Genomic DNA, 12,304 nt, shown 5'->3' with positions numbered 1-12,304 from the left:
GGCACTGGCCCTCTACGAGAGATGTCACTGAGGAGCCAGGCACTCTCCTTCTAACTTGGGACACATTCTGTCCCATCTGGTTGGGCTCTGTACCTCGCTGTAAATTTATGAACTTGAAGCAGTTTAATAAGTGGAGTGAAGGTACAGACAGCAATAATACCTACCTGAAACTATGTACCTTGGAGCTTTTCATTTAAATCACTCCTGTATATATACATATATATATATATATTTGTAAAATGCTGTTTTTAAAGTAAATATTTTGTAACTATGTAGGTTATAACTTTGAGAAATGAAAAAGTGATAGTACAATATTACACATTGGTCTATCAAAAGCTATTAGAAACCTATATGGGGGCCGCCTGGGTGGCTCAGATGGTTAAGCGTCTGCCTTCGGCTCAGGTCATGATCCCAGGGTCCTGGGATCGAGTCCCACATCAGGCTCCCTGCTCCTTGGGAGCCTGCTTCTCCCGCTGCCTCTCTCTCTCTCTCTCTCTCTCTCTCTCTGTCTCTCATGAATAAATAAATAAAATCTTAAAAAAAAAAAAGAAAGAAAGAAACCTATATGGGGCACCTGGCTGGTTCAGTCGGTGGAGCATGTGACTCTTGATCTCGGGGTTGTGAGTTCAAACCCCACATTGGGTGGAGAGATTGCATAAAAATAAAATCCTTAAAAAAAAAGAAAAAATATATGTAAGCTGAAATGGAAATATGTTAAAAATACATGATTTAGTACTAAAAAGCAAGTTACAAAATTCCCATTTTTGTTTTAAAGAAATACATATATATATTCAAATCTTCCGTGTTGTTAACAACTAAGAGAAGGGAGGTAGTTTCTTGTGGGAGGTAAATATGGGGGAATGTGGGCCTGAGAAGGAATAGTGAGAGACAAAAAGTCCCGATGGCATTTGAGTCCCTGGATTGTTGCTATTTGCTTACTTGCCCTTTCTGAGGTTTGTTATACGAGTCAGTAGATCATCCATGTTGCCCAAGCTAGTTAAGAGTTGAGCATCAAGGGGTGCTTGGCTGGCTCAGTCAGAGGAGCAGGCAACTCTTGATCTCAGGGTCGTGAGTTCAAGCCCCTTGTTGGGTATAGAGATTACTTAAATAAACTTAAAAAAAAAAAGAGTCGGGTATCACCCAACCCAAGTGTCCATTAGTGAATTAATGGATAAGCAACATATTATACACACACACACACACACATGTATGTATATATGTACACACACATACACACAGTGGAATATTATTCAGCCTTAAAAAGGAAGCAAATTCTGATACCCGGTACAACATGGATGAACTCTTAGGACATTATCCTAAGTGAAATAAGCCAGTCATGGAGCACCTGGGTGGCTTAGTCGGTTAAGCGTCTGCCTTCAGCTCAGGTCATGATCCCAGGGTCCTGGGATCGAGTCCCACATCAGGCTCCCTGGTCAGCTGGGGGCTTGCTTCTCCCTCTCCCACTGTCCCTCCTCCCACTTATGTGCTCTCTCTCCCAAAGAAAGAAAGAAAGAAGGCAGTCACAAAAGGACAAATGCTACATGATTTCACTTATATGAGGTATCTAGTGTAGTTAAGATTACAATAACAAAGTAGAATGGTGGGAGCTGATAGACACATGAAAAGATGCTCATCACCACCCACCATCAGGGAAATGCAAATCAAGACCACAATGAGATAGCACCTCACCCTTGTCAAAATGGCTAAAATCAAAAACATACGAGATAGCAAGTGTTGCCAAGAAAAAGGAACCCTCATGCACTGTTGGTGAGAATGCAAACTGGTGCCATCTCTTTGGAAAACAGCATGGAGGTTCCTCAAAAAATTAAAAATAGAGTTACCATATGATCCAGTAATTCCACGACTGGGTATTTACCCAAAGAATAAGGAAATACTAATTTGAAAAGATACACGCACCCCTATGTTTATTGCCACATTATTTACAATAGCCAAGACATGGAAGCAACCTGAGTGTCCGTCCATAGATGAACGGACAAAGAAGATGTGGTGGGGCGCCTGGGTGGCTCAGATGGTTAAGTGTCTGCCTTCGGCTCAGGTCATGATCCCAGGGTCTTGGGATCGAGCCCTGCATTGGGCTCCCTGCTTGCGGGAAGCCTGCTTCTCCCTCTCCCACTCCCCCTGCTTGTGTTCCCTCTCTTACTGTCTCTCTCTCTGTCAAAAAATAAATAAAAACCTTTAAAAAAAAAATAAAGAAGATGTGGTATATATACATATATTGGAATATCACTCAGTAATAAAGAAGAATGAGATCTTACCATCTGCCACAGCATGGATGGACCTAGAGGGTATTATGCTAAGTGAAATAAGTCAGTCAGAGAAATACAAATACCATACAATGTCACTCAGATGTGGAATTTAAGAAACAAAATAAATGAACAAACAAAGGAAGAAACAGACAAAAAACCAAGCTCTTAAATATAGAGAACAAACTGGAAGTTGCCAGAGGGAAGGTGGGTGGAGAGAAGTGAGACAGATAAAGGGGATTAAGAGCACAATGATGAGGAGGGGTGCCCCGCTGGCTCAGTCAGGAGAGCATTCGATTCTTGATCTCAGGGTTTTGAGTTTGAGCCCCACATTGGGCATATTTACTTAAAAATAAAACCTTAAAAAAAAATAGTACACTACGATGAGCACTGAATATTATAATTTTTTAATCATAAAAAAGAGTTAACCATTATATTGTACACCTGAAACTAATACAACACTGTATGTTAATTATAATTCAATAAAGAAAGAAAAAGAGATTTTAAAAATGTAAAAAAAAAAAAAGAGAGAGAGAGGAGAAAAAAGTAGAGTGGTGGTTGCCAGAGGCTGCAGGGAGGGTGGTATGGGGAGCTGTTTTTTTTTTTTTTTTTTTTAAAGATTTATTTGAGAGAGAGAGCATGAGTGGGGGGTGAGGAGGGGCAGAGGGAGAGGGAGAAGCAGACTCCCCGCTGGGCAGGGAGCCTGACGTGGGGCTCCATCCCAGGACCTGGAGATCATGACCTGAGCTGAAGGTAAACATAAACGGCTGAGCCACCCAGGCACCCCTTAATTAATTTACTTTTTATGTAATCTTTACACCCAATGTGGAGCTTGAACTCACAACTGTAAGATCAAGAATCAGATGCACTCTAGGGACTGAGCCAGCCAGGCACCCTACGGGGAGTTGTTTTGTAGGTACAAAGTTTCAGTTTGGGAAGATGAAAAACGTTCTGGAGACGGACCATGGTAATAGTTGGGCAACAATGTCAGTGTGCTTCATGTCAATGAATGGTATACTTAAAAATGGTTAAGATGGCATATTTTTAAAAAAGATTTTATTTATTTGTCAGAGAGAGAGCACAAGCAGGTAGACCTGCAGGCAGAGGGAGAAGGATCATGACCTGAGCCTAAGTCAGACCCTTAACCGACTGAGCTACCCAGGTGCCCCAAGATGGCACATTTTATAGCATGTACATTTTGATATAATTTAAAAAAAAAAGATTTGGGCTTCACATTGCAACTGACTAGTACACTTACATTAGCTAAAGTTTAAATAGTTGAAACAAAATAGAAGCTTATTTCTTTTTTTAAGATTTTATTTATTTGTCAGAGAGAGAGAAAGAGCACAAGCAGGGTGAGTGGCAGACAGAGCAGGCAAAGGGAGAAGCTGGCACCCTGCTGAGCAAGGAGCCCAATGCGGGACTCCATCCCAGGAATCTGCGATCATGACCTGAGCCAATGGCAGATGCCCAACCGACTGAGCCACCCAGGCATCCCAAGAAGCTTATTTCTCTCTCCCTCAACAGACTGGGGAAGATGTTCCCAGTTAGTGGGAGGATGAAGAGAGATAGCTTCTACTCGAAGTCATTATTTAGTGGCCCCAATTTTTTTTTTAAGATTTTATTTATTTATTTGACAGAGAGATAGACAGAAGAGCACAAGCAGAGGCAGTGGCAGAGGGAGAGGGAGAAGCAGGCTCTGCACCGAGCAGGGAACCCGATGCGGGACTCGATCCCAGGACCCTGAGATCATGACCTGAGCCGAAGGCAGACGCTTAACCATCTGAGCCACCCAGGCGCCCCCAAATTTTTTAAAAATATATTTTATTTATTTGAGAGAGAGAGAGAACGTGAGCGAGGGTGAGGGGAGCAGAGGGAGAGGGAGGAGCAGACAACACACTGAGCAGGGAGCAAGAATGCAGGGCTCGATCCCAGGACCCTGGGATCATGGCCTGAGCTGAGGGCAGATGTCTAACTGACTGACCCACCCAGGTGCCCCAGATATTTTTTTAAAGATTTTTATTATTTATTTATTTGAGAGAGAGAGAGTGAGCAAGCAAGAGAGCGAGCACAAGTGGGAGAAGGGGCAGAGGGAGAGGGAGAAGCAGACTCCCCGCTGAGCAGGGAGCCCAACCCAGGGCTCCATGCCAGGATCTCCAGATCACGACCTGAGCTGAATGCAGATACTTAACCGACCCAGGCACTCCTAGTGACCCAGATTAACAGGGACTCTACTACATATAACTCATTCCTGCTGAGATGGTTCCAGCCATCTTCATCACCACTCCACCTGCCAAGAGGAGAAAAGGAGTGTGAAGGAGACTCGTGGGCGAGTTATGGACTAGGCCTGCTGGTCCTGATGCTGGCACACATCACTTCCTCTCACACTCCATTGGAGGTGACTGAGTCCTGTATCACCTCTCACTGCAAGGAACACTGAGCATATGACAGCTCAGATATTGTAAGAGAAGTGGATAAAGAATTTTGGTGGACAGTGAGTCTTTAAAAAAAAAAAACAAAATCCCTAGGGGAATATACATCTAACTGAAATATTAATTATCTCCAGAGGTAAGATTACAGGAAACTCTCACTTTTTATATATAATTTTGAAGTGCTTGCATTTTTTATAATAAACATATGTTACTATTATATAATCAGAAACTATAAAGTAAAACCAGGGTAGAGGAAATGAAATAAAATGTTTGCATAAAAGCTGAAATCAAAAAACAAAAAAAATACAAAAAACACTAAACTTGTTTATTATTTTTATTTTTTATTTTTTTAAGATTTTATTTATTTATTTAGGGCACCTGGGTGGCTCAGTTGGTTAAGCGACTGCCTTCGGCTCAGGTCATGATCCTGGAGTCCTGGGATCGAGTCCTGCATCAGGCTCCCGGCTCAGTGGGGAGCCTGCTTCTCCTTCTGACCCTCTCCCTTCTCATGCTGTTTCTCTCTCTCTAATAAATAAATAAATAAAATCTTTAAAAAATATATTTTATTTATTTGAGAGAGAGAGAGACAGAGGCAGAGAATGAGCAGGGGGAAGGAGGCAGAGGGAGAGGGAGAAGCAGACTCCCCACTGAGCAGTGAGCCCGATGCAGGTCTCAATCCCAGGACCTGAGATCATGACTAGAGCCGAAAGGCAGATGCTCAACCGACTAAGCCACTCAGGCACCCCAGCTCCTTGTTTTAAACAAAAAACAAAAAACTACTAAACTCCTTATTTAAAAAAAAAAAAAAAGCTGAAACCACTTAATCAGTAAAAACAGAAACCAACCTAAATTTCCATCACAGGAGAATGGGTAAATAAATGGGTATAGGGCTCCTGGGTGGCTGAGTCAGTTAAGTAGCTGCCTTCAGCCCAGGTCATGATCCCTGACTCCTGGAATTGAGCACCTCATCATCAGGCTTCCTGCTCAGCTTCTCCCTCTCCCCCGCCCCTCCCTCTTGCTTGCGCTTGCTCGCACTCTCTCTCCCTCAAATAAAAAAAACTTAAAAAAAATATAAATAAATTATGGTATAATCATATAAGGGATTATTATTAGAGTAGTAAAAATTAATGAACAGTATCTACACACAACAATGTGGTTGAACCTTTAATGAAAAAGTCATAAAAGACTTAGTTGCTGTGTTTACCATTTTATAAAGCATACATTTACATGGTAAAAACTATATTGTTTTTAATTTTTATTATGAAATATTTTAAAAAGTAGGCAAAAGGGCATAATGAATCCCCATAGAACATCACTCAGATTAAACAATGATTAATATTTTGCCATATTTGTGTAATTGCTTTTTTTCTTGGTACAGTATCTTGATGCAAATCCCTTATATGTCATGTAGGTCTACATACTTCAGTAAGCATGTAATAAGTAAATTTATAGGCATTTCCTTACACAGCAACAATGCCATGACCACATTAACAAAATTAGCAATAATTCTTTGGTATTATCTCTGTCCATAATCAAATGTCTCCAATTATTTCAAAAACATGACTTTTTTTTAAGTTTTATTTTTTTTAATATTTATTTGACAGAGAGAGACACAGCAAGAGAGGGAATACAAGCAGGGGGAGTGGGAGAGGGAGAAGCAGTCTTCCCACTGAGCAGGGAGCCTGATGCAGGGCTCGATGCCAGGGCCCTGGCATCATGACCTGAGCCGAATGAAGGCAGAAGCTTAACGACTGAGCCACCCAGGCGCCCCTTAAGTTTTATTTTTATTTAAGTAATCTATACGCCGAACGTGGGGCTCAAACTCATGACCCCAAGATCAAGAGTCTCATGCTGTTCTGACTGAGCCAGCCAGGCACCCCAAAAACATGACTTTAATATCTGATTCATTTCAATCAGGATCCACGCTGTTCACACACAACTTCTGGTTACCATGTCTCTAGGACTCCTGATCTGAAACAGCTGCTCTTCCATTCTTTTTTTCTTCCCCATGCTTTTGCCTTGCAGAAACTGAATCAACTGTTCCTGTAGAATATCTACGCTCTGAATTTGTCTGTTGTTGCATGTGATGACATTTAACTTATCCTTCTATCATCTATATCTGCTGTAAATGAAAGTTAGCTCCGGGGCGCCTGGGTGGCTCAGTAGGTTAAGCATCTGCCTTCGGCTCAGGTCGCGATCCCAGGGTCCTGGCGGGCTCCTTGCTCAGTGGGGAGCCTGCTTCTCCCTCTCCCTCTGCTGCTTCTCTCCCTCTCTCTCTCTCTGTCAGATAAATAAATTTTAAAAATCTTAAAAAAAAAAAAAAGCTCCTTATAACAGTTACCACACTGGAATTAAAATTAAAAAAAAAAACAACAACAAAGCATGAGGAAAAGATTTTGGTTTCACTGCATAAACAATATAAGACCAAAGTGTGTGTGCATATGTATGATTAAACTACAAAATATAAAATAGTATGTAAATGCACATAAAAAATTAATCAATTAGGAAAACATGTTTTACATATACATGTGTGTAAAAATAAAATATATTCAGTCTCTTAAGTAGTGAAATGGAAATAAAAATAAAGAGCTGTCATTAAAAAAGAAGAAAGAAAGCTCTTGAGGCTTGTTTAAGTTCAGGTTGGACTTTTTTTTTTTTTTAGATTTTGTTTATTTATTTGCGAGAGAGAATGAGAGACAGAGAGCACGAGAGGGAGGAGGGTCAGAGGGAGAAGCAGACTCCCCACTGAGCAGGGAGCCCAATGCGGGGCTCCATCCCGGGACTCCAGGATCATGACCTGAGCCGAAGGCAGTCGCTTAACCGACTGAGCCACCCAGGCGCCCGCAGGTTGGACTTTTTTGAGGTTGAGGCTATGAGTGCTGGAGACATACAATGGCAGGTTGTCCTGCTTTTAACAATGTAGGGATTAATCAGTGAGCGGTTCAGGTGGCTACAGCCGGATCCCTCCAGGTAAAGTTTCCTATCAGGGTTGCATCTAATGCTTTTGTCCATTGATGACCATTGACTGGATCAATTATTTGACTAGGGATGCAAAATGCTGAGTTTCTATCATTCCTTCCACATTTATTAGCTGGGACACGAAATACTGAATTTCTAATTTTATTATTCCTTCTGCATTCATTAACAGGAAGTCTGCTGTAAAGAAGAAATTTCCCTCACCAACTGGGGATATTTGGTTGCCCTGAAACACAGTTCATACAGGAATACTGTTCACTAACATATGCCAAGTGCTGAAATATTGTCTACTCAAATATTTTTCAATTGAATTGGAATCCATATACTAGGGGCTCCTGGCTGGCTCAGTCTGTAGAGCATGCAACTCTTGATCTTGGGTTGTGAGTTTGAGCCCCACGTTGAGGGTAGAGTTTACTTAAAAAAAAAAAAAGAAATCCACATACTGGAATACTAATTCTTTAAAAAGCATAAAGTAAATATACACGTGTCTACATAGACATGGCATAATACTTATAAACATTGTTGAGTAAAACAGCAGGTTACACAACAGTAAATATAGGATAAGTCAATTTTTATAAAATATACTTTATCAAAAATAGAATGGATTAGGGGCACTTGGCTGGCTCAGTCGGTGGAGCATACAACTCTTGATCTCAGGGTTGTGAGTTCAAGTTCCACGTAGGGTATAAAGATTACTTACAAAAATAAAATCTTAGGGGCTCCTGGGTGGTTCAGTCCACTAAGCATCTGACTCTTGATTTCGGCTCAGGTTATGATCTCAGGGTTGTGAGACTGAGCCCTGTGTCGGGCTCATGTGCTGGGCGTGGAGCCTGCTTAAGATTCTCTCTCTCTCTGCCCCTCTCTCTAAAATAAATAAATAAATAAATAAATAAATAAATAAATAAATAAATAAATAAGTAAGTAAGTAACTTAAAAAAATAGAATGGATTAACAGGTGAGTATGTGATAAAACCAAGTATTATTTGTAGAATTTAGATGGTGGTTATATGGGTTTTTCCTATTCAATTTATTCAGTTATTCAGTTAATTTATCATGAAAATGTTCATCAGAAAATGTTAGAAAAATATGTTTATAAAAATTTGTATTTCTGAAGAGTGGGTTTGGGGGCAAGGATGGAATTTTTCAGGTTATGTACTTTCTATAAAGCAAAAATTGTAAATGATTCTTTGACTTTCCACTTTAGGATCCACTTTTGAATTCCACTTTAGGAACCTATCCTAATAGGGGTGCCTGGGTGGCTCAGTTGGTTAAGCATCTGCCTTTGGCTCAGCTCATAATCCCAGGGTCCTGGGATCAAGCCCCTCATTGCACTGGGCTCCCTGCTGAGTGGGGAACCTGTTTCCCCCTCTCCCTCTGCCTACAGCTCCCCTTGCTTGTGCTCACGTGTGCTCTGTCAAATAAAATCTTTTTTTTAAAGATTTTATTTATGCATTTGAGACACAGAGATACAGAGAGAGAGCATGAGCAGGGGGAGAGGCAGAGGGAGAGGGAGAAGCAGGCTCCCTGCTGAGCCAGGAGCCTGATGTGGGGCTTGATCCCAGGACTCTGGGATCATGACCTGAGCTGAAGGCAGACACTTAACCATCTGAGCCACCCAGGCGCCCAAATCTTTTTTTATTTTTTAAAATTTATAAAGATTTTATTTATTTATTTGACAGAGCGATATACAGTGGGAGAGAGAGCACAAGCAGGGGGAGCTGGAGAGGGAGAAGCAGACTCCCCGCTGAGCAGGGAGCCCGATGCGGGGCTCGATCCCAGGACCCTAGGATCACGACCTGAGCCGAAGGCAGACGCTTAACGACTGAGCCACCCAGGCGCCCCTTTTTTATTTTTTTAAAGATTTTATTTATTTATTTGACAGAGAGAGAGAGAGCACAAGCAAAGGGAGCTGCAGGCAGACGGAAAGGGAGAAGCAGGCTCCTCGCTGAGCAGGGAGCCTGATGCGGGACTTGATCCCAGGACGTTGGGATCATGACCTGAGCTGAAGGCAGACGCTCAACCGACTGAGCCACCCAGGCGTCCCTAAAATCTCTTTTTAAAAAAAGGAACCTGGGCGCCTGGGTGGCTCAGTTGGTTAAGCGACTGCCTTCGGCTCAGGTCATGATCCTGGAGTCCTAGGATCGAGTCCCGCATGGGGCTCCCTGCTCAGCGGGGAGTCTGCTTCTCCCTCTGACCCTCCTCCCTCTCATGCTCTCTCTCAAATAAATAAATAAAATCTTAAAAAAAAAATAAAAAAAGGAACCTATCCTAATAAAGTAATTCTAAATATGGAAAACATAGAAATATAGAAAAAAAATTCATGTTGGACTTATAAAATAATATTTGGAAATATCCTGAATGTCCAATAGGAGAATGATCATATTATGGTTTAGTAATTAGGTTCATTCCAAATGGTAAAAACAATGTAATAATATGGAAAGTCCTCATAGCACATTTTGTGAAAAAAAATGGATATAAAATTTTGTCAACATGATTACAATGATTTAATTTTTTAATTTTATTTTTAAGTAATCTCTAAAGCCAACATAGGGCTTGAACTCACAAATCTGAGATCAAGAGTTGCAATGCTCTACCGACTGAGCCAGCCAGGTGCCCCTACAATGTTTTTTTAAAATGGTATATATAGACCACAAAGTGTTATCATATGACCCAACAATTCCACTCTTAGATAGACATCCAAGAGAAATGAAAATGTATGTCCACACCAAAACTTGTATATGAATGTTCACAGCAGCATTATTCAAAATAGCCAAAAAATATAGTCAAATGTCTGTCGACTGATAAATGAGGAAACAAAATGTGATATATCCATACAATGGAATATTATTTGGCAATTAAAAAAAATACAGTACTGGGGTGCCTGGGTGGCTCAGTCGGTTAAGTGTCTGACTCTTGATCTTACCTCAGGTCTTGATCTCAAAGTCGTGAGTTCAAGCCCTGCATTAGGCTCCACGCTGGGTGTGGAGCCTACTTAAATGAATACAGTAGTGACAGCTGCTACAAAATGGATGAACCGTGAAAACATTATGCTAAGTGAGGGAAGCCAGACACAAAAGACACATATTGTAGGAGTCCATTCACTTGAAATGTCCAGAACAGGCAAATATATGAGACAAAGTAAATTAGTGGTTGCCTAGGGCTAGGGGATAAGGGGATATGGGATTTGGGGGCGGGGGAATGACATGTTCTAAAATCCTTTGTGGTGGGGAGCCTGGGTGGCTCAGTTGGTTAAGCATCCCACTCTTGGTACAGTATTTCGGCTCAGGTGGTGATCTCGGGGTCATGAGATTGAGCCCCACATCCAGATGTGAGCTCAGGGCAGAGTCTGCTGGAGATTTGCTCTCCTTCTGCCCCTCCACCCACTTGCACTCTTTCTCTAAAATAAAATTGTGATGACTGCACAACTCTGAATATAATAAAAACCATTGAACTGTACACTTTAAATGGGTGAGCTGTATGGTATGTGAGTTAGATCTCAAAGTTGTTACAAAAGTTTTCTAGTGGTACACATAGGGAATTGGAGGAAAAAATGTATCTGAGGTGGTGAAATTATGGGTAATTAAAAATCACTGTATTTTCCAATTGTTATGAGTATGTATGACTTCGTTTTTCTTAAGTAAACTCTAACCCCAATGTGGAGCTTGAACTCACAACCCCAAGATCAAGAGTTGCATGCTCGGGGCACCTGGGTGGCTCAGTTGTTAAGCGTCTGCCTTCCGCTCAGGTCATGATCACGGGGTCCTGGGATCGAGCCCCGCATCGGGCTCCCTGCTGGGCGGGAAGCCTGCTTCTCCCTCTCCCACTCCCCCTGCTTGTGTTCCCTCTCTCGCTGTGTCTCTGTCAAATAAATAAATAAAATCTTAAAAAAAAAAAGAGAGTTGCACGCTCCACCCACTGAGCCAGCCAGGCACCCCAAGTATGTATTACTTCTATAAGGAGAAAAGAAACCTTTTTTAAAAAAGCACCAGGTGCAAATAAATAAATAGCACCAGATGCATGTTCCACTTAAATGTAAATAAGCAGCATCACAACCTTTGCTCTTACCTCTCCGTAGGGTGTGGTTTTTACATTTAAGCTTATTATAAGACTTTAATATATTTTCATAATTAGATATTATATTTATATATTGTTTCTTTACACACACACATATGCTGGGGTTTGGGCAGGAGGAGGGAGCGGATGGGCAGGGTGGAGGAAGGGCCATATCAACCCAGGTGCCCTTCTAGCTCTCTCTGCCAAGATAGCCCCCCCAACCCCCACGGCCTAAAAGCTTAAAGCCCCTCCTTCAACTCTCCCCTTCAGGGCTGCCCCTATCACAGAGTCTCTTCCTGGACTGGTCTTTCCTTTGGTGGCGTCCCCCCCTCACCTGGGGTCGCAGCCCCCTCCCTCTGGCCGGGGACTGGGAAGAGTGGCCAGGGCCCGTTTCCACACGCGGGGTCAGAGCCCCCCTCACCTGGGGTCCCAACCCCCTCCGAGAGAGAGGCCGCCGGCCACGGACTGGGGTCCCTGTCTGACACCCGGTACACTCGCAGGCCTCGGGCCCAGGACACGCCCTCCCACGGCCGGGTCCCACCTGCCGCCCGGGGAATCCCTGGTCCCTCCCCCAGGCCC

This window comes from Mirounga angustirostris, unplaced genomic scaffold, assembly GCF_029215605.1.
Source record: "Mirounga angustirostris isolate CCGP_5_RB_7025 unplaced genomic scaffold, mMirAng1.0.hap1 SCAF_13, whole genome shotgun sequence".
Classification (NCBI taxonomy): Eukaryota; Metazoa; Chordata; class Mammalia; order Carnivora; family Phocidae; genus Mirounga; species Mirounga angustirostris.
Note: the sequence above shows the minus strand (reverse complement) of the source record.